The following is a 24689-nucleotide window of genomic DNA, read 5'->3' on the forward strand; positions in this document are numbered from 1 at the left end:
GATGTTGGATTGGTGAAATCAGCAAGTCCTGTAAGCATCAAAGTGAAACCTGATGACAAGCCTCCATGGAAATCTCAATATCACATGAAACCAGAAGGTGAAGAAGGGATAAGCATGACAATTGAAGGATTGATAAAAGCAGTTGTACTGATAGAAACACAAGGCCATTGTAATATACTTCTGCTACCTGTTCCAAAAGCCGATGGTAAAAAATGGAGACTGGTAGATGACCTAGATGACCTATGACCTTTATGACATTGCACAGGATTGGCTTGCAGAAGTTCCGAACCCTGTTCTCCCAAACATTTTTTGTGTACCCCTGGCGGAAGAATGCAGACATTTGTTTGTGTTTACATACAGAGGAAGACAATACATGTATACTCGTCTTCCCCAGGGATTTAAGAACTCATCCCCATGTCTTCAATCAGATATTGAGGGCTGATTTGGAAGAATTAATGCTTGATGGAACATTGATCCAATATGTTGATGATCTGTTGATCTGTGCCTTTACGTTGGAACAATGTCATACTGACTCCATGAAAGTACTACAACGATTGGCAGAAGGAGGACATAAAGTCTCTAAACAAAACTTCAGTATTACCAGCACCAGGTTGAGTACCTAGGAAGAACTATAGCTCATGGAACCAAGGCAATAGCACAGTTGGAAGGAATCAGCACCATTGCCACAAACGGTAGCTCAAATTATGACCTTTTTAAAGGTGACTGGATTTAGCTCAGATTGGATAGAGGAATATGTAGTTAAAACAGCGCCTTTATGAGAGACATTGAAAGAAGCAGGACAACTCGATCTTAGGGCAAAACTAGACTGGAACACTGATGCTCTGATTGCAAATGAGACACAAAAAAAGAAAATGCAGACTGCTTCAGCCTTAGCGGCCCCAGATTACACATAAACATTTTTGCTTTATGTAGCAAATAGGTGTGACATATATGCAGCAGCAGTACTTATGCAGGAAACATGTAGTGGAAGAAGGAAACAGCCAATTGCATACTACAGTACGAAATTAGATCCAGTAGCTCAAGGTTATCCACCATGTTACCAAGGGTTGGCAGCATTACATTATGCGTATGACAAGGCATCAACCATAACCATGGGATATCCTATAACAATACATACACATCATAAGATAGTGTAGCTGATAGAATAGGGAAATGTTTTATTAATTTATGCTAGAACTTTGGAATACACGACACTACTAACCTATCCAGATGTCTCAATTAAAATCTGTAATACAGTAAATCCAACTGAAAGAGTTCCATTGGAATTTGAAGGGAAAGCACATGATTATGTAGCAGAATCTCTAACTTGCATCCAGATCTTGAATCTATACCAGTGCTAGACAGAGAAGGAACTTACTTGGAAAATTACTTTGAAGGCAGCTCCTGTTCTAAAGACTATACAGGGAACCATGCAGGGTATGCAGTGGTAAGAACACAAGGAAAATATTTCATATAGGAAAAATGTGAGTATTGTTCTCAACCATGTTCAGCCCAATTGGCAGAACTTAAGGCAATGACAGCAGCATGTGTGCTAGGGAAAGGGAAGACAGTTAATATCTATACTGATTTAGCTTACACACATGGTGTATGTCATTTGTTTGGCACAGTTTGGAAACAGAGAGGATTTAAGAAAAATGATGGTACACCTATACAACATCACGCACAAATTGTAAGGTTAATGATGGCATTGATGTATCCTCGAAAATTTGAGATAATACAATGTCAGGCACACAAAAAAGGAAATTACTTTGTTATAAACCTGTTTGGGATAGGGGGCAGCATTCTCAAAGCGTGCCCAGAGTAAACTGCCTGCTACTCAGGCCCAGTTGCTAATATATGCATATTATTAGTAGATTTGGATAGAAAACACTCTGTCGTTTCTAAAACTGTTTGAATGATGTCTGTGAGTATAACAGAACTCATATGGCAAACAAAAACCTGAGAAAGATCCAACCAGGAAGTGGGAAATCTGAGGTTTGTAGTTTTTCAACTCATCGCCTATTGAATATAGTGTCTATGGGGTCATATTGCACTTCCTAAGGCTTCTACTAGATGTCAACAGTCTTTAGAACCTTGGTTGATGCTTCTACTGTAAAGGAGGGGGGAATGGGAGCTGAATGAGTCAGAGGTCTGCAAGAGTGGCATGAGCTGACCATGTGCGTTCACGTGAGAGCGACCTGCGTTCCATTGCAATTCTAAAGACAAAGGAATTCTCCTGTTGGAACATTATTGAAGATTTATGTTAAAAACATCCTAAAGATTGATTCTATACATCATTTGACATGTTTCTACGGACTGTCATGGAACTTTTTGACTTTTCGTCTGGACCTAGTGATCACGCGTCATGAAAGTGGATTTGTGAACTCAAGGCGTGAAGAACAAGGAGGTATTTGGACATAAATGATGGACTTTATCGAACTAAACAAACATTTATTGTGGAACTGGGATTCCTGGGAGTGCATTCTGATGAAGATCATCAAAGGTAAGTGAATATTTATAATGCTATTTCTGACTTATGTTGATTCCGCAACAGGGCGGGTATATGTTTGGCTTGTTTTGGTCTCTGAGCGCCGTACTCAGATTATTGCATGGTTTGCTTTTTCCGTAAAGCTTTTTTGAAATCTGACAAAGCGGTTGCATTAAGGAGAAGTATATCTATAATTCTGTGCATAATACTTGTATCTTTTATCAAAGTTTATTATGAGTATTTCTGTAAATTGATGTGGCTCTGTGCAAATTCACGGGATGTTTTGGAGGCAAAGTCAAATGTAAACTTGTCACGTTCCTGACCTATTTATGTTAGTTGTTATGTGTGTTAGTTGGTCAGGACGTGAGGTTGGGTGGGCATTCTATGTTTTCTGTTTCTGTGTTGGTTTTGGGTTGCCTGGTATGGCTCTTAATTAGAGGCAGGTGTTTGGCGTTCCTCTAATTAAGAGTCATATTTAGGTAGGCGTTGTCACAGTGTTCGTTGTGGGTGATTGTCTCCTGTGTCTGTGTTATGTCTTACACCATACGGGATTGTTTCGGTTGTTCGTTTCGTTTCGATGTAGTATGTTTCCTGTCCGTAAGTGTTACGTGTTAGTTATGTAAGTTTATGTTCAGGTTTCGTCTACGTCGTTTTCTTGTTTTTGTATTTTTGAAAGTGTTTTGTTTTTTCGTGTTGCCATCAGCGTTATAAATAAAAAGATGGCTTATTTCCCTCAAGCTGCATTTTGGTCTGAAGATCCTTCTCTCCTCACCTCGTCCGAGGATGAGGAGAGAGACAGCCGTAACAAAACTAAGGTTTTTGGACATAAATATGAACTTGATCGAACAAAACATACATGTATTGTGTAACATGTTGTCCCGGGAGTGTCATCTGATGATGAATATCAAAGGTTAGTGATTCATTTTATCTCTATTTCTGCTTTTTGTGACTCCTCTCTTTGGTTGGAAAATGGCTGTATGCTTTCTGTGACTAGTTGCTGACCTAACATAATGATATGTTGTGCTTTCGCTGAAAAGCCTTCTTGAAATCGGACACTGTGGTTGGATTAAAGATAAGTTTATCTTTAAAATGGTGTCTAATACTTGTACGTTTGAGGAATTTGAATTATGAGATTTCTGTTGATTGAATTTGGCGCCCTGCAATTTAATTGGCTGTTGGCGAGGGGTTCCGCTACCAGACAGGTTAAAGGAAACAATGCAGCAGATGAAGCAGCAAAAAAGGCATCTAAGTGTATTGTTCCAATACTAACAGCAACTTTGATAAATCTTGTATCCTTACCGTCTCCTACTGACCTAATTCAAATCCAATCTTGAGCTGGAATTTATGAACAATCTATATGGAAACAAAGGGGAGCCTACATTGACAGGGATGGGGTATGGAGATCCCATAATGGAGCCATAGTATCATCTACTACCTTGTTGAATTTGCTTATTAATGATGCTTATTAAATCAAGTAAGTAATAAAAAAGTAAGTAATAAAAAAACAAGGATACTGTTCACCATACTTACAGGCAACAGTAGATGAAGAATTGACGAAATGTGAAGTATGTGCACAAAATAACATACGTAAAGGGATAACTACACCCATAGGCCACATTCCGGTCCCAGAAGGACCATTTCGACACATTGTAATGGATTATGTGGATATGATAAAACCAGTGAGCGGCAAAAGATACATACTAGTTATCATAGAAAGATTTAGCAGATGAATAGAAGCAATACCATCAGCAGATCAGGGAGCAGGAACAGTAATAACGTTTTTAACCAGAGAAGTGATACCTAGGTTTGGAATACCTTCAGAAATCAGCTCAGATAATGGATTCAATATTTCCACAACACACTTCACTCAGTACTTTGTTGAAGCACCTTTAGCAGAGAATACAGCCTCGAGTATTCTTGAGGCTACAAAATTGGGACTCCTGTATTTGGGGAGTTTCTCCCATTCTTCTCTGCAGATCCTCTCAAGCTCTGTCAGGATGGATGGGGAGCGTCGCTGCAGGACATTCAGAGACTTGTCCCAAGGCCACTCCTGCATTGTCTTGGCTGTGTGGTTAGGGTCGTTGTCCTGTTGGAAGGTGAATCCTTGCCCCAGTCTGAGGTCCTGAGCGTTATGGAGTAGGTTTTCGTAAAGGATCTCTCTCTGTACTAATCTCTGTTCATCTTTCCCTTGATTCAGACTAGTCTCCCAGTCCCTGCTGCTGAAAAACATCCCCACAGCATGATGCTGCCACCACCACGCTTCACTGCAGGGATGGTGCCAGGTTTCCTCCAGACGTGGCGCTTGGCATTCAGGCCAAAGTGTTCAATCTTGGTTTCTTCAGACCAGAGAATCTTGTTTCACTTGGTCTGTCAGTCTTTGGTGGGCTGTCATGTGCTTATTACTGAGGATACGGCTTCTGTCTGGCCACTCTACCCTTTAGGCCTGATTGGTAGAATGCTGCAGAGATGGTATTCCTTCTGGAAGGTTCTCCCATCTTCACATAGGAACTCTGGAGCTCTGTCAGAGTGACCATCGGGTTCTTTGTCGTCACCTCCCTGCCCAAGGTCCTTCTCCCCCAATTGCTCAGTTTGGCTGGGTGGCCAGCTCTAGGAAGAGGTGGTTCCAAACCTCTTTCATTTAAGAATGATGGAGGCCACTGTGTTCTCGAGGACCTCAAAGCTGCAGAAATATTTTTGTACCCTTCCCCAGATCTGTGTCTTGACACAATCCTGTCTCTGAGCTTTACGGACAATTCCTTCGACCTCATGGCTTGGTTTGTGCTCTAACATGCACTGTCAACTGTGGGACCTTATATAGACATGTGTCCAAATCATGTCCAAGCAATTGAATTTTCCAAAGGTGGACTCCAATCAAGTTGTAGAAACATCTCAAGGATGATCACTTGAAACAGGATGCACCTGAGCTCAATTTCGAGTCTCATTGCAAAGGGTCTGAATATTTATGGAAATACATTTTTTATTTAATTTCTATATTTGCTGCAATTTTGAAAAACCTGTTTTCACTTTGTCGTTATGACTTATTGTGTGTAGATTGATGAGTATATTTTTTATTTAATCTATTTTAGAATAAAGCTGTAACATAACAAAATGTGGAAAAAGTCAAGGGCTCTGAATACTTCCCGAAAGCACTGTAACTAGATTCAGAATGCCTTTCTCTTGGGTTTAGCTGACAATTCAAGAGCTCGCCGGAGTTTATTCAGATCAGATTGTCAGGCATTATTCAGACGTATAAATGAATGATGTGAAACTATGATTTGTCTTAACTAACGTATGCATCCACAAGCACTTCCATACTGGTGTCTGGGTGGTGCTGCTTGGCTGGTGCTGCGGGCCAGGCGTCATTTCACATTAGGAATAATGACCTTTGTTGTCACCTTATCTCGTGGCCAGAGTCCATCCCTTAATCAAAGATGATTAGTTCAATTTACTTCCCCCTGGCAACACTAGAGAGGTCAAACTCACTGCAATTCCTCCCGTCATCATCCTCATCTTGACCTTTCTATCTGGGTAAACTGTCTTCATTTGAGACAGGGCATCCAGCATATGTACCTCATTTAGGGAAGGAAGTTTGGGAAAGTGTTTGTTTGTCTGGTGAAAGCCAACCAAAAAAACAGCAAAGTACTGTGCTTTGAGTACACTCACTCAATCTGCTGCAAAGAAAAAAGCACACAAAGGAGAGTGCTATGAATACTGAGCGTGGCACTCTGCTGCTATCCCAGACGCATTGCATTTCTAACATCTAACACATGTTGGCAGGTGTGGAGTTTGGGGGTGCAGTGCTGAACACACTCATTTGTATGTCGTCCTGTTGAAATCATGTATGTGTGTGTGTTATCTACATGTCATCCATGTGTTTGTGTGTGTGTGTTTATGTGGGGGGGCTCTACCCCCCTCAGGCTTCTGTGGGGGGGGGGCTCTACCCCCCTCAGGCTTCTCTTTGCAATATTTGACTGCACCATGTGTCAGATGTGACAGATGCTGTTAAAACGGTCACAAATAACTTGTCTCCATGAAACCATAGAGAATGAAAACTCTGATGCTATTATTTTCTCTTCTCTGTTCCCTCCTCCTATTCAAATACAGCATGTGTCACACCCTGACCTGTTTCACCTGTCCTTGTGATTGTCTCCACCCCCTCCAGGTGTCGCTTATTTCCCCAAGTGTATTTATCCCTGTGTTTCCTGTCTCTCTGTGCCAGTTCATCTTGTCTGTTTAAAGTCAACCAGTATGTTTTTCCCGCGCTTTTGCAATTCTCTCTTTTGCTATTCTTCCCGGTTTTGACTCTTGCCTGTTTTCTGGACTCCATACCCGCCTGCCTGACCAGTCTGCCTGCCCTGGCCTTGAGCCTGTCTGCCACTCTGTACCTCCTGGACTCTGATCTGGTTTTGACCCTTTGCCTGTCCACGACCATTCTCTTGCCTCCCCTTTTATGGAACTAATAAATATAAAATACTCAAACCATCTGCCTCCCGTGTCTGCATCTGGGTCTGGCCCTGAGCCCGTATATCATGAGGATTCATAAGGTGTGTAATGGGAATGAAATTACTCAAGGTGTTTGTTTGTCAGTGGGCGGGTCAGCTGTTTGTTCACCCGCAGCCACCCGAAATAGCTAAGTAACCCATCCACAAACGCCCGTTATATGTGATAAAGTGAAAGTCTGAGGTCTGCACCCAACCCTAACCCGAACACATAGAAAATGCACTGTAGGCTGGAGTCAGAGACAGCAAAAAAAACATTTTTTGTTAGGGGGTGGAGGATTTTTTTGTTGTTGCCTAATTTAGATATAATTTTGATTGTAATTTCCAAGATTTTGGTAGGTTATTTGTCAGTCATTTTGTCTATAATTAGATATATGCATCCTCTCTTCTGTCATAAAATGATGCCCTAGAAGACTGAAACTGCTCCTCACCAGAATAATGTCCTAAATTATATAATGAATGCTTCAATCTAGTTGACAATGGTAAAAATTCTCTGTCATCTCTGCTTCTTTCATGGAGCAATGATGTTTAGGGACCAAGGAGAAATTGCAATAACTCAACAATAACAACAACAAAAAATTACGATTTTTCTGTGCAGAATGTCCAAATGACATCAGTTTGACTGATTGTAAAGAAATAGAAAGCTGTGACCCAACATGTTTCTGATGAGATTGCGGTATGGCATGCATACATATCCTATTTCATGTGGTTGAAATACTGTCCGTTTTTATGATGCTGATAAAGATAGCACCTCTACTACAGATGGTCCCTATATGCGCATTCACATTCTCTCAAGATGCTGAAAGAAAGAAATCCTATTTTTCACTCCTGTTCCTGAGTCAAAATGTACATTTGGTGTAACGTTTTACTGCAAGAAATGCTTAATTCTGCAGGAGCTAATATTAAGACTATGTGAGAGGTTGTAGGCCTACTTTCAGTGTCCAGAATTCAGTTTCATTTAACCCATCTGAACAGCTGGCTACAGTTCCCTTGAAGTGCCATAGGCCTATTTGAAGTCCCCTTCTTTGTAAGGTATAGTGCCTCACAATCATCACACAATATAGGCACTGCTATCTTCCTCTTTTACCACCTCAAATCTTTCCCAAACGTTACTATTCTGGCCTTCCCTTCTCTTTATTTTAAACTCCATTTTGCAGCTTTTTTCTTACTGAATTACACAGACATTCTCCTTTTTGCCTCAGTGAATCTACTAACTTTCTCTGCCCATTCCCAAAAGCATTTGGCGATAGGTGTGTAGGCTATTTGGCCCGCATTAAGTTACATGCTGACCAAATCGCCTTCTTTGCCTGTGCAAGCTGTTGCAAAATAAATGTACACCTACATGTTATTCAATCATCTCATCCAAACTGCTCGCACGGGTCAACAGGGGTCTGCATAGCCAGGCGTTAAAATAGAACTTGATTCTAGTTTAGACGCTTGACACGCTGCAAGTCCCACCTCTCCCATCTACAAAGATCCAGCAGAAAAGGACTGCAAAATGATGTCAAAATAACAACCCAATGTTAATCTCCCAGGACAATTTAGCTCGCAACAGCAAGCTAGCTAAATGTTCAGGAATGTTGCATGTGTGTTTCGGAGCCAGTTTGGTCAGCATGTTAGGCCGTAAAGCAATAGGCTTACTCACTAATGCCAGATAGCCTGAAAGAAATCAACAAGCACAATCTCACAGTCTCATATCAGAAGTAGACATTCATCCATGTTTCTCAAACGGAACATTTCAAAGTCCATCAAAATGTCTAATTTCGAAAAGTTTAAGGTTAAGTTTAGGCATTAGCTCTGAATTGTTAAGGTTAGGGTTGTTTTCGCTTTATTCAACCAGACCTCTAACCCACCCACGCTGATGTTGGAGAGAGGGAAGGAACTGGGCAGTAGGCAGGGCTGGGGGAGGGAGAGAGAGAGATTTAGATGGGAAAAAAACTGGGGACATCCATGTTGCATTAAAGGTCATCTTTCAGGAGTTGGTATGTATGGAGTATAGAGCCACAAAATGAGGAATGAGGACGAGGAAGCACACACACACACACACGCACACGCACACGCACACACACACCTGCTCTGCCCTTCAGCTCTGCCTGGCTGCTATCAAATATAAGCGTTATGAGACAGCAAAACGCATTAGCGCCTATTGAAAGTGTCCTTACTGCCAAGTTGAATCCCACAGGGTATATGACGAGCCCGGCCTCAATAACAGTTTGTGATCTAATTTGACGAATGGCCACCTATTTTACAATTCCTATGGAAGGTAATGTACCGCAGGGCATTGCCACATAGGATTTAGAGAAATCTGAAAAATCCACCTCTAATCTGCCTTTGCCTGCAGAAAACCTTCACATACTGTATATTCACACTAAAATGCATTCAGATAGGTATGTTCCACTTCCTGAAGTTATTGGACACGCAGAGAGATGTGGATAAAACGGCATATACGAAAACATACATTTTTCATTAAGGATATTCACGCTAGATACACTGCAGTGGGAGTTGAATAGCCCAACATGCTTTTAGCATCTCTTTTGAGTGCCGTGCTTGACCTCAAAGTTCTTGCTCTAATTAGCTTAGGGGTAACTCACTGTGCTGTGGACAGACATGCTTCACATGAATCAATTCAAGCATGCTAAGCCCCTGAATTCTCATTCAATTCTAATATTATCTCAAGGCTTAGAGGACTGTCATGGGGTTGACATAGGTTATTTCTCATAAATGAATTTTCCGGAGAGATAATACATCATGTGCTTTTTAAACACTTCATTAGCTCGGCTCCATTAGCACCAAGAAGATGACATTGTATCGACGAGACAGTGAGTGCCTGCCAGAAATTCTATATTCCAACCAAGATTCTATATTTGCTCCAAGCCTTCTCCAGAGACAGAAGAAGAGGATCTGCCTATGGGATTTGAGCCTCAACACACTGCTGTGAGGATGTCATTGACAGGATTCAGGAAGGAGTGCCATACACTCCCAAATAGGTGAACTCATCAGAATACAGTGCCACTTATGATGATAAATGTCTAACAATGTCCAGAACTGATTTAGACGTTTTTATAATTGTGTCACTGTAGTAGCTAAGTCATCTGAGGTGCCAAAGATGATGTGAGGTGCCAAAACGGGGCTGCAGTACAGCACTGAGTGGACAGAGTGATGTCGTTAATGGCCCTGGTGTAGAGATACAGTACATTCCTCATTAAACTGCCCAGTGTGTCTTGAGGTGTGCCTGTAAATGACAAAGACAGGAAGTAGCATTTATCTGCAAGACAGACCAATATTGCGGTTTAGTCTTGTGCAGGTAATGTGTTGTATTCATTGGATCTTGAACGAGTTGCTCTCAACGGTTAACATTACTGAGACTGTATCTTGCTAACTATAGACGTATTAAAAAGTAAAAAGAAATGTAATACAATTGTAGATTTCAGAAGTGGAGTGTTGATGACCAACTCAGTTCATATCCTTATCTGACCTCAGAATGAATAGATTAAGTTTGTCAAACACAAACTGTGTTTAAATTTTTTTTTTTACCTCCTACACATTTCTCACACCTCCACACCACACCTCCACACCACAACTCCACACCGTGAACATGTTTCGCTGTCGCAGACCTTTAATTTTTTATTTGGAATTCAATCAGCCCTCCTTTTCCTCATCTCAACAAAAGGAAATTGCCAATGCTAATGAATGGCAGAGGAGAATTATTCAGTTAGTGTTTAAGCGTAAAGTAAACACTGTTTCATTTCTCAAATAAATTAATAAATAGGGCAGGTCTCTGTCTTAATTCCCCATCGGTAAATGGCAGGTACATGACTCCCAGCAGATACTCAGTGGTGGAAAAAGTACCCAATTTTCATACTTGAGTAAATGTAAAGATACCTAAATAGAAAATGACTCAAGTAAAAGTGAAAGTCACCCAGTATAATACTACTTGAGTAAAAGTCGGAAAGTATTTAGTTTTAAATATACTTAAGTATCAAAAGTATAAATCATTTCAAAATCCTTATATTAAGCAAACCAGATGGCACCATTTAAATATTTTTATTTTTTATTACGGGTATCCAGGGGCACACTCCAACACTCAGACATAATTTAATTTTTAATTACATTTTTGTGTTTAGTGAGTCCGCCAGATCATAGGCAATAGGGATGACCAGGGATGTTCTCTTGATAAGTGTGTGAATTTGACCTTCCAAAGCAGTCCAAATGTAATGAGTACTTTCGGGTGTCAAAAACGACTTAAGTAGTACTTTAATGTATTTTTAATGCAGGTACTATGTATTAAGGGGTGAGGTCAATGGCTAGAGTCATGCAACACTCTCACAGTGGTTTGGACTTTTATACCGAACAAAAATATTAATATAACATGTAAGGTGTTTGTCCCATGTTTCATGAGCTGAAATAAAAGATCCCAGAAATGTGTTTACATCCCTGTGAGTGGGAATTTCTCCTTTGCCAAGATAATCCATCCACCTGACAGTGAATAAAAGGCCAGTTTTGTCAAACAACACAATGCCACAGATGTCTCAAGTTTTGAGGGAGTGTACAATTCACATGCTGACTGCAGGAATGCCTACCAGAGCTGTTGCCAGAGAATTTCATGTTCATTTCTCTACCATAAGCCGCCTCCAACATTGTTTTAGAGAAGTTGGCAGTACATCCATCCGGCCTCACAACTGCAGACCAGGTGTAACTACGCCAGTCCAGGACCTCCACATCCGGCTTCTTCACCTGCGGGATCGTCTGAGACCAGCCAGCCAGACAGCAGATTAAATTGTGGGTTTGCACAACAGAAGAATTTCTGGACAAACTGTCAGAAACCGTATCAGGGAAGCTCCTCTATGTGCTCATTGTCCTCACCAGGGTCTTGACAGCAGTTCAGCATCGTAACCGACTTCAGTGGGCAAATTCTCACCTTCGATGGCTACTGGCACGCTGGAGAAGTGTGCTTTTCACAGATGAATCCCAGTTTCAACTGTACCGGGCAGATGGCAGACAGCGTGTATGGCGTCGTGTGGGTGAGCGGTTTGGTGATGTCAACGTTGTGAACAGAGTGCCCCATGGTGGCTGTGGGGTTATGGCATGGGCAGGTATAAGTTACAGACAATGAACACAAGTACATTTTATTGATGGCAAAGTAAATGGACAGAGATATTGTGACAAGATCCTGAGACCCATTGGCATGCCATTCATCTGCCGCGATCACCTCATGTTTAATCACGATAATGGACAAGATTTCAATGCATGCCATCTCCCATTGGAGCTGGGACACATTCCCATGGATCAACTCCAACCACCACCGGTCTCCAAGTGTCGAACTGTCGCTCTACAAAAGGAGTGCGACTTATTATGACAAAGACTTTTCTTCTCCAATTTCTGCTTCAGTTTGCAGTAGAGACAGAAACTGGGATGACAGAAAAAAAATCCAGATATGGCGTTTACCCTCCAGCCAGACAACCAAATGAAGTGTAGTCCACATTCGTTCTCTCTCTCCTTTCGCTCACACAGACGAGTGATGACAGTTGGCAGCCATTGGAGCGTACTGTGATCAGGCAAATGTTTTCTTCTAAGCAGGCTAATTAGCTTCGGATATAGATTATGAAACAAGCCCATGATATGATAAAGCCATTGAGCCTTATATTTTTTAACACATTATTTTTGGAAAGCAGCTGTAGCTAATGTGAGACCTGTAAGTGATGTGGACCTTGGAGAACCCACAGCCGTAAACTAATAGATTAATGCTATTAGTTGTATGATGCTATCTGCATGAAGTACACTAATGAGCCTATATTTCCTTAATAAGCGGTATTATATACTGTATGTTGGTATTTACATGTAGGCTCTCCAGAAATCAGTGGCACATGTCTTTGTATTACCCCTGTTGCAACTACACTCTGCCACTGTCTGCATAAGCCGATATCCCCAATAAAATCTGTAAAATCATTGAGTCCTTCTTCATAAATATCTTCAGATGTCACGAGCACTGTGGTAATCTAGGTAAATATTGGGATTAAACCCCTGAATGTTCTCTTTATCCGGCACATGGTGTCTGTCTCCTACTGCACTAATGTCATTGCCAAGGGTTTCATGTATCTGAGGTATTCAATAATTAAAACAGAGAGAAGCTTCAGATGTCCTCAACTCTAATCCACCTGACTGCCATAAAGCCTTATCGGTAACCTTTATCAGTACCCCGAACGATTGTTACTTTAATCCATTCATTTTTAGCCAACCTATCTGTAAACTACTCTTCAGGTGGTTCTCAAATAGTTATTCAAGGGGAATACTGTTATTATTGGTAAACTTTACAGACGCCATTTTATTTTCATACACTCCAAAGAGATGTGATTGGATAAATGATGGTCTATATGTCAAGAACAGAAAAAAAATCAAAAAACAATTTAGGTTCAAAATCTTGTATTATCAGAATTGCTCTTCTTCAAACTCTTTGTTCCGTTTGAGTATCTAGACGGAGCACCTATAACATTTACCAGCGATGAACTGTGGTTTTCACCGTGATATTTATGAAAATAACTAATTATAGATAGGGTCAATACATGAAAGAGAGCGGCCCACGTCTTTTAAGGCCTCCATCATTCATAATAATTGAGGAGATAATCCTATCAAAAGTGAAATGCACTAACATTTCTAAGGTCAAGCTGTGAGACTCTGCTGGAGAAAGAATGTCCCCATCGCGCGTTGACAAGAACACATATGGGAAAATGTTTCTGGAAGGCGTCTGCTAGGCACTTTCATGATTGCAAAAAAAACAATTCTGAAATAGAAGGATGAGTGGGTAGATGCTTTGAGGGTGTTCATTTTCAACTTAAGTGAAAAGACAAATACTCGTTTGAAGAAACTTTTCTTCTCAGCCTGCCAATACGTTTCTCAACAGACTACTTTGAATAAAACATGAACCACATTGGTACTTAGTAAGTAAAAATTGCCCGGCTAATCTTAGTAAAAGCATTTTGCGTGAAGCTTTAAATGATTTTTCTTCATTATGTCCGATATAGTGTATTTGTTCCTACATTATATCAGTAATCATGAAAGATGCATGCATTTGAATTATTACAGGTGCGTTGCATCATGATGTCAATATTTTCCTGTGAACAGTATTTCACAATAAGCAGGAACCGTGGAATGTTAAGATGGGTTTATTTCCTAGATGTACTGATTGCGACACGTGAATGTGCTGCCACGGGGGCTGAGGAAAATTTTGATATTAAACAACAGAAAACATCAAAAGCTAATTTACAACTGGAATTGAGAACAAAATAAATGTAGCGCTGTGAAGCCAAGACCTCCCATCTGCTCTGCTGGGGTATAGATGTACTGTGACCATCTGTGCACGGGGCTGTCTTTTACATCTACACTAGTTGGACAAATACTTCCCCAAATCACCCCATGTTAATTAGTTCTAAATCAGTATCTAGCCTGCATTGAATATTTGAACGGTAAAGGGAAGTAATAAACCACATATGTGTGATATATGTCTGTGCAATACATCTAAAAGACAGCTGCTGCGAAAAACACAAAAGATACAAAACCTCCCTAACACAAAAACTGTGAAATATGATCATGTGGACTGTTACAGCTGTTTACACACCAACTCGCAACTGAGCCAGATGTACAAAACTTTAATCAGAATTCCATGTCTTATTCTTATATAATATTTCCTCTTTTTGTGAATTCTTTCTGATCTGAGACTCTAGTCACTATAGCCAGACTCTGCTGTACCTTGGGTTTGCTCTGACAAATGTCCCAGATTTGGTCACCTAGTCGACAATACTCCCCCATCCTGTCTCAAGCTCCATAAATTACTAACCGAGACAGAGCAGAGAAAGAGTAGAGAGAGACCGCGACCGTGAGAGAGAGCTAAATTGGCAGATGGATACAGAGCGAGAGAGAGGGACAGAGAAAAAGAGAGACAGTGGCCAAGATCGAGGCAGAGGAAATGAAAGTGAGAGAAAGAGCGAAAGAGAGAGAAGCCTTCATTGTCACCTATCGTCCGTTCTGCAAGAGGCCAGTGGCAGCTACCCTCCGTGGATGATTCACATTGTGGGACGTAATTATCAATGTGACATTTCCTGTTAATTGGGTTACCAATGACTTCTCGCAAGGATTTCTGAGAGAAAGGTCATTTCTGGCTCCAGTCAAAGTCTCTCCTCCTCCTTCTCCTCCACCATCTTGTGTTTCGATGGAGATGGAAGGGAGAAATAAATGATGTGATTGTCAATAAACTTTGTGCGTGGTTGAAGTTGCATTGGAGATGACACACGCAGCAGGCACATACTATGTAATAACATATACACGCTCCTTTGTATGTCGTATTACCAAGGCAAATCATGTGTATCTGTCCATTTTGAAACAACATCCACTGTCACATGCAATTTACATAATTAATAAAATAACTCTAATTAGCTGATGCAATTAGGAAGATCTGTTGTGGCTGCTGCTACTCATAATGTTGACTCATTCTATGTTGATGACTTCATTATTGTTATGATGTTTGGTCATCATCAGCTGAAACCCAAAAGAGATAAGATATAATTCTTGGTTTGACTGGCTTTCTTAGTTCACAATGCTGTATGTCCTTCACGTGAGTCAGACACCGCAGAGTACCATTCAATCTGCGCTGGCCATTATCACTAAGCCAAATCAAAGAATTGTCGGATATAGCATAGCACAGCAACAATGTGATAAAAATCTTACTTTCAAATTGGTGACCTTCACATATCTGTTGGAATCCTCTACCTTGTCTGTCTTTCTTTGTGACTATTAATTGATATCTGGCTGTATAACAAAGCGCTGTCACCACGGAGAGACCTTTCATGGCAACAGTGGACAAAAGGAGAGGAGCTCTGAATCAGAGCTAACAAGTTAGTCGGAGATAAGCTAGCATAAAGACACCGTTTACCACATTACATTCACTACAACACTGTGACATGGTTTAACCTGGAGCGAGCGCACTAAAATGGCTTCGCATCCTATACAGAGAAGTGAGACGACGCAAATACAGGATGGTCCAGAGGACATTAAATGGTCTCTATGGGGAATGTAAATGGTATCCACCTTCTAATACAACACATTATCCACTGTTTCGCAAAGACTGATCACGGCTAATGTTTAGGAATAGCTAATACTGCTTGAAAAATATCCCAGAACAGACTTTTCAGAATCAGGTCATTTGGTGTAAAGCTACAGCATGTTCAGCAGTTTGACAGACCTATTTAACTTAAAGGGCACGACCTACTCACCTATCTCCTCCTGAGAGGCATTACAAACACGTCTTGTCGGCCGTCACCAGGTGACAATAGAAGAGTGGTAGTTTGCCTAGTCGATGCCTTGCTGTTTTAGTGATTTCATTGTTCGCTCAGTTTACTTTTGCAATTAACTAATCAGGTCAGCAGCTGGGGGAGCTGGCCCCAAGGTGTTGCCTAGCAACGGCAGGGCGCCGTGGCCAGGCTACATGGCTGATGTGTGAGAGTTACTGCCGCAGTAAAACTGTCTCTCAGCAAGCGTCTGATTTGTGCCTCTTTGCCAAAGTGGCGGGAGGAAGGCATGCAAACCACTTTGTTTGAGCAAGTACACTTTCATTAAGGACGAGAAGAGATGGACTCACTGGATGTCTGGATCGTTCCCATAGTGTAATCCTAGTTTATACGGAAGACATTGTAATGCGGCAGCACCAAGAAAATAGTTTTACCTCTGCGTTATGACTTTTTGTAATAATACTTCAATACCCTCAAGGTCTGCTCTGATATCAAAATAATGTAATGATATTTTTGGAATATATCTATATCACATAATTGTATATATTACCTTCACAATTCACATTCTCTCCATCGCTCTTTTGGTCTCCACAGGGACATTTGGCTTTGCCTGAAGATGTGTTTGCTTGCCAAATTGCAAATAGTGCATCAGAGGATGATACCTGACTGTAAGTTACGACCTTGTAAATAGCATCACAGAATGTAATGCTTATCCTACACAATGTTACAGTCGCTTCCCCTAAGTACATCATAATGAACACTGATGAACCACAGATTAATTGACAATTAAAGTTATATTTTATTGCACATTTACAATATGGCCGTGTCTAGTCTGCAGCCTCAGGGGTGGCAAGTTGATGCCAATCTCAGTTGCATAAAGATTGCATGTACAGAAATGTTTTCAACATGATCACCCTTGATTTGTTAGGTGTTCCAATAGTAATGATGACCACTTACGCCTCCATGGATGAGTACAAGAACACACTGGCTACACAGTCAACATATCGGACATACTGTACTGTATACTCCATTACTTGTGCTGTATATTCTGTATGTCCTCAGTAAATGCTAGCATTATATCTGAGCATTACTACAGGTTGGTGTGAACATACTGACATCTTGAAAAGCAGTCTGGACTTGTGCAAGTGCTCCATGTTTCCATCATTCATTAGCTAAGTTCAAATGCAAAAAAAGCCGACTGGAACACACTAGTTCCGCGTCGGTGAGATTCAGACAGTCTTCCCATGGGTTTTTCGTTGTGTGATATCCTTCCTGTGAAGCAGAAAGCCTTGTTTCTGAGAGCACGAGAGCATTAACTGACAAATCTAAGTTGCACTGGATCCATCTCCCTCTGGCTTTGGGCTCCTGCTAGCAACTCTGCCACTGGTTTATTTGTAGATTACAGGGCCTGTTGATTTTGGGAATGTCTTTTTCCCCCGCATCAAAGATTGACTGATCGCTCTCTCTCTCGCAGTGAGGGGCTGAGCCACTTAAAAAATGTGTATTTGTTTTCCACATCCTGTTGAGACACTGTTTTGCTGTATCCATAATATTGCAGTCCCGAATCCTGCTGATTTACTCTCCTCTCCAAACTGCATATGAGCTTGACATACCAATCACACTGCAGCGTCTGATAGCCAGAACGATTTAACAGGATAAGCCGATATGTCATAACGGGGGAGACATGGGAGAATTAAGACGGAGCACTTGATCTGTGTGAAATTTAATTATGCGCGCTAGCAATAAGTATTCACAAGTTGTTTGTGGAAAACGCAACCATTAGTATATTCTTCATGCGGAAATAAAAGTGCAGCTGCAAGAGCTCCTTTAAGAGCCATAGTGTTGTGTCATGTCACAGTGCATTAAAGAGTGTCTCTTGTAGTGTAGTGGAGGAAAGTGGTTTGCTTTTTAGGACATTTATCCCACTCCCTCTCATATGGTATAGAGGAATTAAGGAGGTATGGTTGAGGAAATCAAATGACTACAGAGAGCCCATGTAGGAACATGATGTCTTCTATTATTATTTTTTTAATATGTGATGATCTTCACTTGAAGGATTGTTTTCAAGATGTGGTAGATAAAGGTGTATGTTTCTTTTTGTGACCAAATGAAAAAAACGTGTCTATTTTTTTGTTGGCGGGGGTTACAGATAGTTTATACAAATTCATATAATTTCATAATTAGTTCATATCATATTTTTTTGTGGGATGCCACTCAAAAAGGAAAAATAAAAACATAAAAAAGGTACATAAATACAAAGTATTGATCATTTTGATAAAATTACATAAAGGTGTATCTTATTCCAGATTTTACATTTTCCTATTGGCTAATATTGAAGGCCGTCATTGTAAATAGCATTTTGTTCTTAACTGACTTGCCTAGTTAAATAAAAGGTAAAAAAATAAATAATATATAAATAAAATAAAAAAACTATCCCCACTCATCTCCCCTGTAACTATTCCCCAGGTCGTTGCTGTAAACAAGAAAGTGTTTTCAGTCAATATACCTGGTAAAATAAGGGTAAAATAAAATTAAAAGTTAGATCCATTGGCAAAACATCTACCCCATGCTTAATTGAGTAATCATGGTCATTATGAAAGTAATCTCATTGAACACTTTGAGAAGAACCATGCTGCTGTGAACAGTGAGGAAATCAAAGTAGGATTAATTACCCCTATCTAGACTAAAAAAGATTAAGTGCTCTTAAGCAGTAATCAAAGTATTACTATCCAAGAATACCATTTAATACCTGATTGATTGCAATTGATAAACACAATTTAAAAGAGATGTTGTTGTGGTTAACTATCTGGTGTATGTACAGGCGGCGCAATGATGCAGTTCAAATTGTGTCAAATCGGTGCACTCGGTGCTTGTGACCATAGCAACAAAGCACATCTCATGATCTACTTGGAATGTGACAGCTGATTGGTGAGAACACTCTGATATTACGGTCATTATCCAGCGCTGAAGGTTGGTCATCAGAATGATGGACAACAAAACCTTACATTCTTGTTGTCATGTCAACTATTGACAATGTAATGACCTTGCGAGAAAAACATGATATTGTTAGAAAAAGAAACCAGATTTCTAACAGGTTTGAAATCGTTCTTTTTCTGTGTGCGCATTGGAAACTGAAATATCACTTACATGTCCTTCAGATTGTCCTTTACCTTTGGTATTCACATTTGGTAATGATAATATAATCTCTAGTGGATAGATTCTGACCAAATTATGTGAGATTGAAGTTCCGGGTTAACCGATATTAAAGGTAATACAATGTAATACATTCATGGTGTAAATAATGGTTGTGAAATTCAAATAAAAAGCAAAGGTTTGACCTTTTCCTCAGAGATTTAACCCTGCAGGTCCACAGCAGACAACTATTTTTTACATTCTTTTCAATTATCATCTGAAGCCGACAGACAGGAACCCTTGAGGAAGGTAGCCTAATTTCACTACCAAGTCCCTGCCACTGAGGAACTTTACAGGGTTCTTAATATAGCCTAGCTCCAAAAAAAGGCCAATGAACACAATGTTCCTTATATCCACGTGTGATTGGTTACTTTACAGTTCTTCAAATTTAACTTCCTCTACTTTTTCAAAATGTTCCATTTGACAGTGTCATTTCAGTTGAATCGTAGACACTTGTCATATTTGGTGTACCAGACAAGCAGTTGTTTAGTTGGTGTTTTTATAAAAACAAATCAATTGAAATTTGTCCTACCAGTGGTGCATTGTTTCTCATCACAATGAACAGAGCGCTAGTGACAGGCCGATGCTTGGATGCACATGACATCAATACATGAAATCACTATGCAGTCTTTCTGAAAAATGTCACTTTGGTAATTACATACAGGCACGGTTGTGCGCTAGTGTCCATGATAATTACTTGAGAGATATTGTCTTTTTATGCACCAAAAAACTTCTGCATTTAGTGCCACAGCATCTTAATTATTTCACACTCAAGGGGCATCAAAGTGGCCCCGGCACCTACGGTTGATTGACACACAGATTAATATTGTCAGGCCCTGGAGACGCATGATACGTTCTACTTAATTAAACCATTGTTACTGGTTGGTTTCAAGGACGGTCAGATACACCCCCCCCCCCCCCCCCCACCATCACTAGTGATGTCACAACCTGCTAATATGGAACATCTATATCCTTGTTAACATTAATATCATAACAATAATCAAATACGGACAGGAGTCAAAATCTCCAGAGATGGTTTTGAGTTATATATGTACATGAGGATTTATGCAAAGGAAGTTTGAACGTTGCGAACACAAGAAAGAAAGTACAATGACTCATCCTGCAAATGTATGGGGAGTGAATATGCATGAATATGATTAGTACAGGGCATAGTAATGTACACATCAAACTAAGTCTTTAACCGTGTGTAGCAGATTATCAATGTTTCATCAATGTGTTCAACTACTCCTATATCAAAGTCCATCCATTCTAATCAGAATGTCTCCATTTAATGAATCCACCAAAGATGTATAAAATGTTAAGGCATCCTTAGAGGTCTTTGGTAGTACTTTATGACTAAGAGTAATAGCCACTAAGGCAAGGGAAATCAGATAGTGAGCACTTCTCTTTTGAAAGCCTTTCCGCTGAGCTAATCCCAAAGGTTTCAAATGAGGTTTTAAGAGTTCATCTTCAGTGTATGACACCAGAAGTGTTCATCACAAACATTGCTTTATACTCGAGGCTATCTCGCTGATACTATCTTGCTAGCTCATTGATTGGATTATTGCTCTTCCTCCTTTCTTCCTGTCCCCCCATCTCAAGACATTATTTTGATTGGATGGTTCTTCTCTGGTTGGACTCTCCTTCACCCTTGCCTTGGGGCTCAACCATTGGTGGATTCCAACTTTGACAGGACGATTGATGTTTGGAAAATGAGCAGGGACACAGTTGGTGTCCTGCTTGCATACACTCAAATCAATTATGGGATAAAAACAACCCAATTTGGGTAAATATCGGACAGAACACACTTTGGGTTATTTTGACCCAGCCAGTTGGTTCACTCAGTTGGGTTATTGATGCTGGGTTATTGAGCTATGTCCCACTTGGTCAGATCAGAAGACTGGAGACGTGGCTGAGTAGGGGCATGGCTTTCAGATAGTTTTTTTTGTCCATCTGTGAGAGTAAATGTTAATCTGTTCTATTATGTTGTTAGCTGTGTGTTCAGCACAGTGTCTCAGAACAGATTAGCTGAAATAACATTTACTCTCAAGGGTTGCCAAAAAGAACTATCAGTAAGCCAAGCCCCGACTAAACCACGCCTACGACCGCCAAAGAAAACAACCTAACTAAGTGACCCAACCGAATTGGCCAATATATCCCAAAGTGTGTTCTGTACACAATTTACACAGCGCTGGGTTGTTTTAAACCCAGCGTTCGTTTGAGTGTACGGGCCCTGGCATGCTATCTTGGTCTCCTTCCACCATGCAGTGATGTTTGACGTAGTCTTCCTGCATGTGTGACATTGTTTTGTAGGTGGGCTAGTTCCTTTAGGGATTCAATAGATGTGGTCAAAGAGCATTTCATTTTACTCCAGCATTACCAGAGTTGCATTAACACTGGAGTAAAACTCCAAACATTTTGTCACTCGCTATGTCACTATTCCCTCTGAATGAGCTGATTATATGCTGCCCTAACCTTAGCTCTCTGACCACCATCCACCAGTAGTCAATCTTAAACACGCTATTATCAGGGCCTGGCAGAACATGCCCTGGAGTTTTACTACTGCATATGTTATCATATCTAATTGGAGAGTACATGTTTGACACTCCAGTGGGTCACACAGTGGATTTTAAAGGGCTTCATTGTATCATTTATAATGACTACGTCCAATGCCATTCATTTGGGGGTTTACTTACAATCATCATACTCGGTGTATACGTTGTCACAATTGTCCAAAGGGCTATGAAGCGGAAAGCAATCACTGCTTGAGACATTTCCCCCTGGCCATTATAGGACTGGAATTGCCCGGGTTTATGTCACATTAATACAGTAATCTGATGGCTACAAGTCAGGGGCAATCCCTCTCCATTGTGCCTCAGCCCTGTCCTGAAGACACATCTAAGCAATTTTCTTTCATAAGTCATTATGATTTCTCATCATCATCATCCAAGATCTCTGTTAATCTCAAGCCGAAAGAAAAGTACCTTGTTATCAGAAAAACACGTAATCATATATCACAAACTGGCTACTTGATTACATGTGAGTATATTTCAATGGGACATAAATGTGTTCTTTGAAATCCTTTGGCAGTAGGATTTTGAAATCCATTGCCAGTGTGAGGCTACCAGTACTAGGCTACAGCACTGTAGCCCAGCCCTGTCTAGACCTGTCCAGCCCTGTCCAGCCTTGTCCAACCCTGTCCAGCCCTGTCCAGCCCTGTCCAGCCTTGTCCAACACTAGCATTGAAGTTCCCATAGCTCCTTGGCAGGTGTGATAGTGTGTGTGGCCAAGTCCCATTGAGTATGACCTCTGTGTCCTCAGCCTGGCCAGGACTGCCATCTCTGTACTGGCTACGATATCTCAAGCAGCTCCGCCACAGTACCTGCACTCTTCCACCTCTCTTCCTCCACTCAACAGAGATAGCAATAGAAATAACATGATGTAGGTGTTTTAAATTAAATTAAATTCCTTTTTTATACATACTTGTACAGTATATTGTCCTATTCTAATACCTTCCTACATTCAATTTAAACTGGTATTTCTGTATGCAAGTGGAAAAGAACATTGAAAGGGTAAATGATGGACCACACTACTGTTAATTTTGTCTCTCTCAAAGAAACCAGTTATTGCCTCACTAATAAGATCCTGTAGGACAAATGTACTAGGTATGATATTTGACAGCAGGATAAGAGAAAGGCTAAATAGCTGTACTGACCGAAACTGGGGAGGCACACACACATCTGCCAGCGGCAATCTCATCGAATAAAAGAATAGATTTACAAAACAGTGTGTGGTCCACGGTACATTAGGCAATTCAGTCTCTCTACCAGCAAAGTGAACAAGGAAAACAACATCAGTCATATTAACCAACTGGAGCACAAGTAAACTATATTCTACAAGTGTATAAGTGACATTTAAACACAGCCAGTTAAGTGGCTACTATTATAAAACAGTTAGAGCATCATATAACAACGGATTATAACCAGAAAAGGACGTTCTACCACAGTGTGTCATATCCTGGTTTATAGAGAGTGATGAATTGTTGCTGAAGACCAATACCAGCAATCACATCCTTCCATTTACTCCCAAGTGGAACGCAAGTGATGCTGGAGACTGCTCTCTTTACTCTTGAAAAAGATCGACCTTGACCATCAGAGTATAAACTTCCTTTTAAGAGTGAAATAGTTTAAGGGGTATTGTCACCTTCTGACCTTAGTTTCTTTTTTAATGTCTTTGTGTTATGTTGGTCAGGGCGTGAGTTGGGGTGGGCAGTCTATGTACTTTTTTCTAGGTTGTTTGTTTTCTATGTGTTTTGACTGGTGTGGTTCCCAATCAGAGGCAGCTGTTTATCGTTGTCTCTGATTGGGAGCCATATTTAGGTAGCCTGTTTTCCATTGTGTGTTGTGGGTGGTTGTTTCTGTTTCAGTGTTTTCACCATTCGGGACTGTTTCGGTTTTCATTTTGATTCTCTTGTTCTTTTTGTATTTTGTATTCATTCTATTAAAAGACATTATGGATACGTACCACGCTGCACATTGGTCCGATATTTCCTACTCCTCCTCAGACGAAGAGGACGAAAGCCGTTAAGATAGTTGCAAAGAGAGCATGTAATGAATAGCTCGTCTAACCTGTGAGAGAATACATGGCTTCTGATGTATGGATGATATTTGCATGAGAAGCTTACCATTCCCTGCATAACCAATCTACAGTATATTTTCCATGTAATGAAACACTTATCTTATAAGTAAAGGGCGAAAAGTCCAGCACGATGGTTCTAGTAACAGATGTTTAGGAGGCGCTCCCCTTGACTTCTAAACACCAGAGGATTAACGTGCGCGAGTCAGATTGGGCTCGTTTCCCAGAGAATAAGGTCGTGAGGTCTAGAGCGCAGAACGTACACAACCTCTTGAAACAAGATGTTGGCTACATTGTTTCTCTTCTGGCTCCCCCAAAACCATCCAGCCACATTTACTTGGACATGGTCGGATGGGATAATTAGGTGTGTGGTTTCAAGGAAATAGCTTCAGCATCGTGGATATAATTGTATCTACTATTATTAGTATTCTCGCTATTTCTCTACAAGTAGCATTGTCAATTACCCCATTTGAAAGGAATATTTATATGAATCTTCAAATGACTAGAGTTACATGGAAACTTGTCTGAGCCTGTCCTCCCCTTCCCCATCCTTCGAAAAATCAATATTCAAAGACTGTAGTGTAGGATAAGTGCTTC

Source organism: Salvelinus fontinalis, chromosome 39, assembly GCF_029448725.1.
Source record: "Salvelinus fontinalis isolate EN_2023a chromosome 39, ASM2944872v1, whole genome shotgun sequence".
NCBI lineage: Eukaryota > Metazoa > Chordata > Actinopteri > Salmoniformes > Salmonidae > Salvelinus > Salvelinus fontinalis.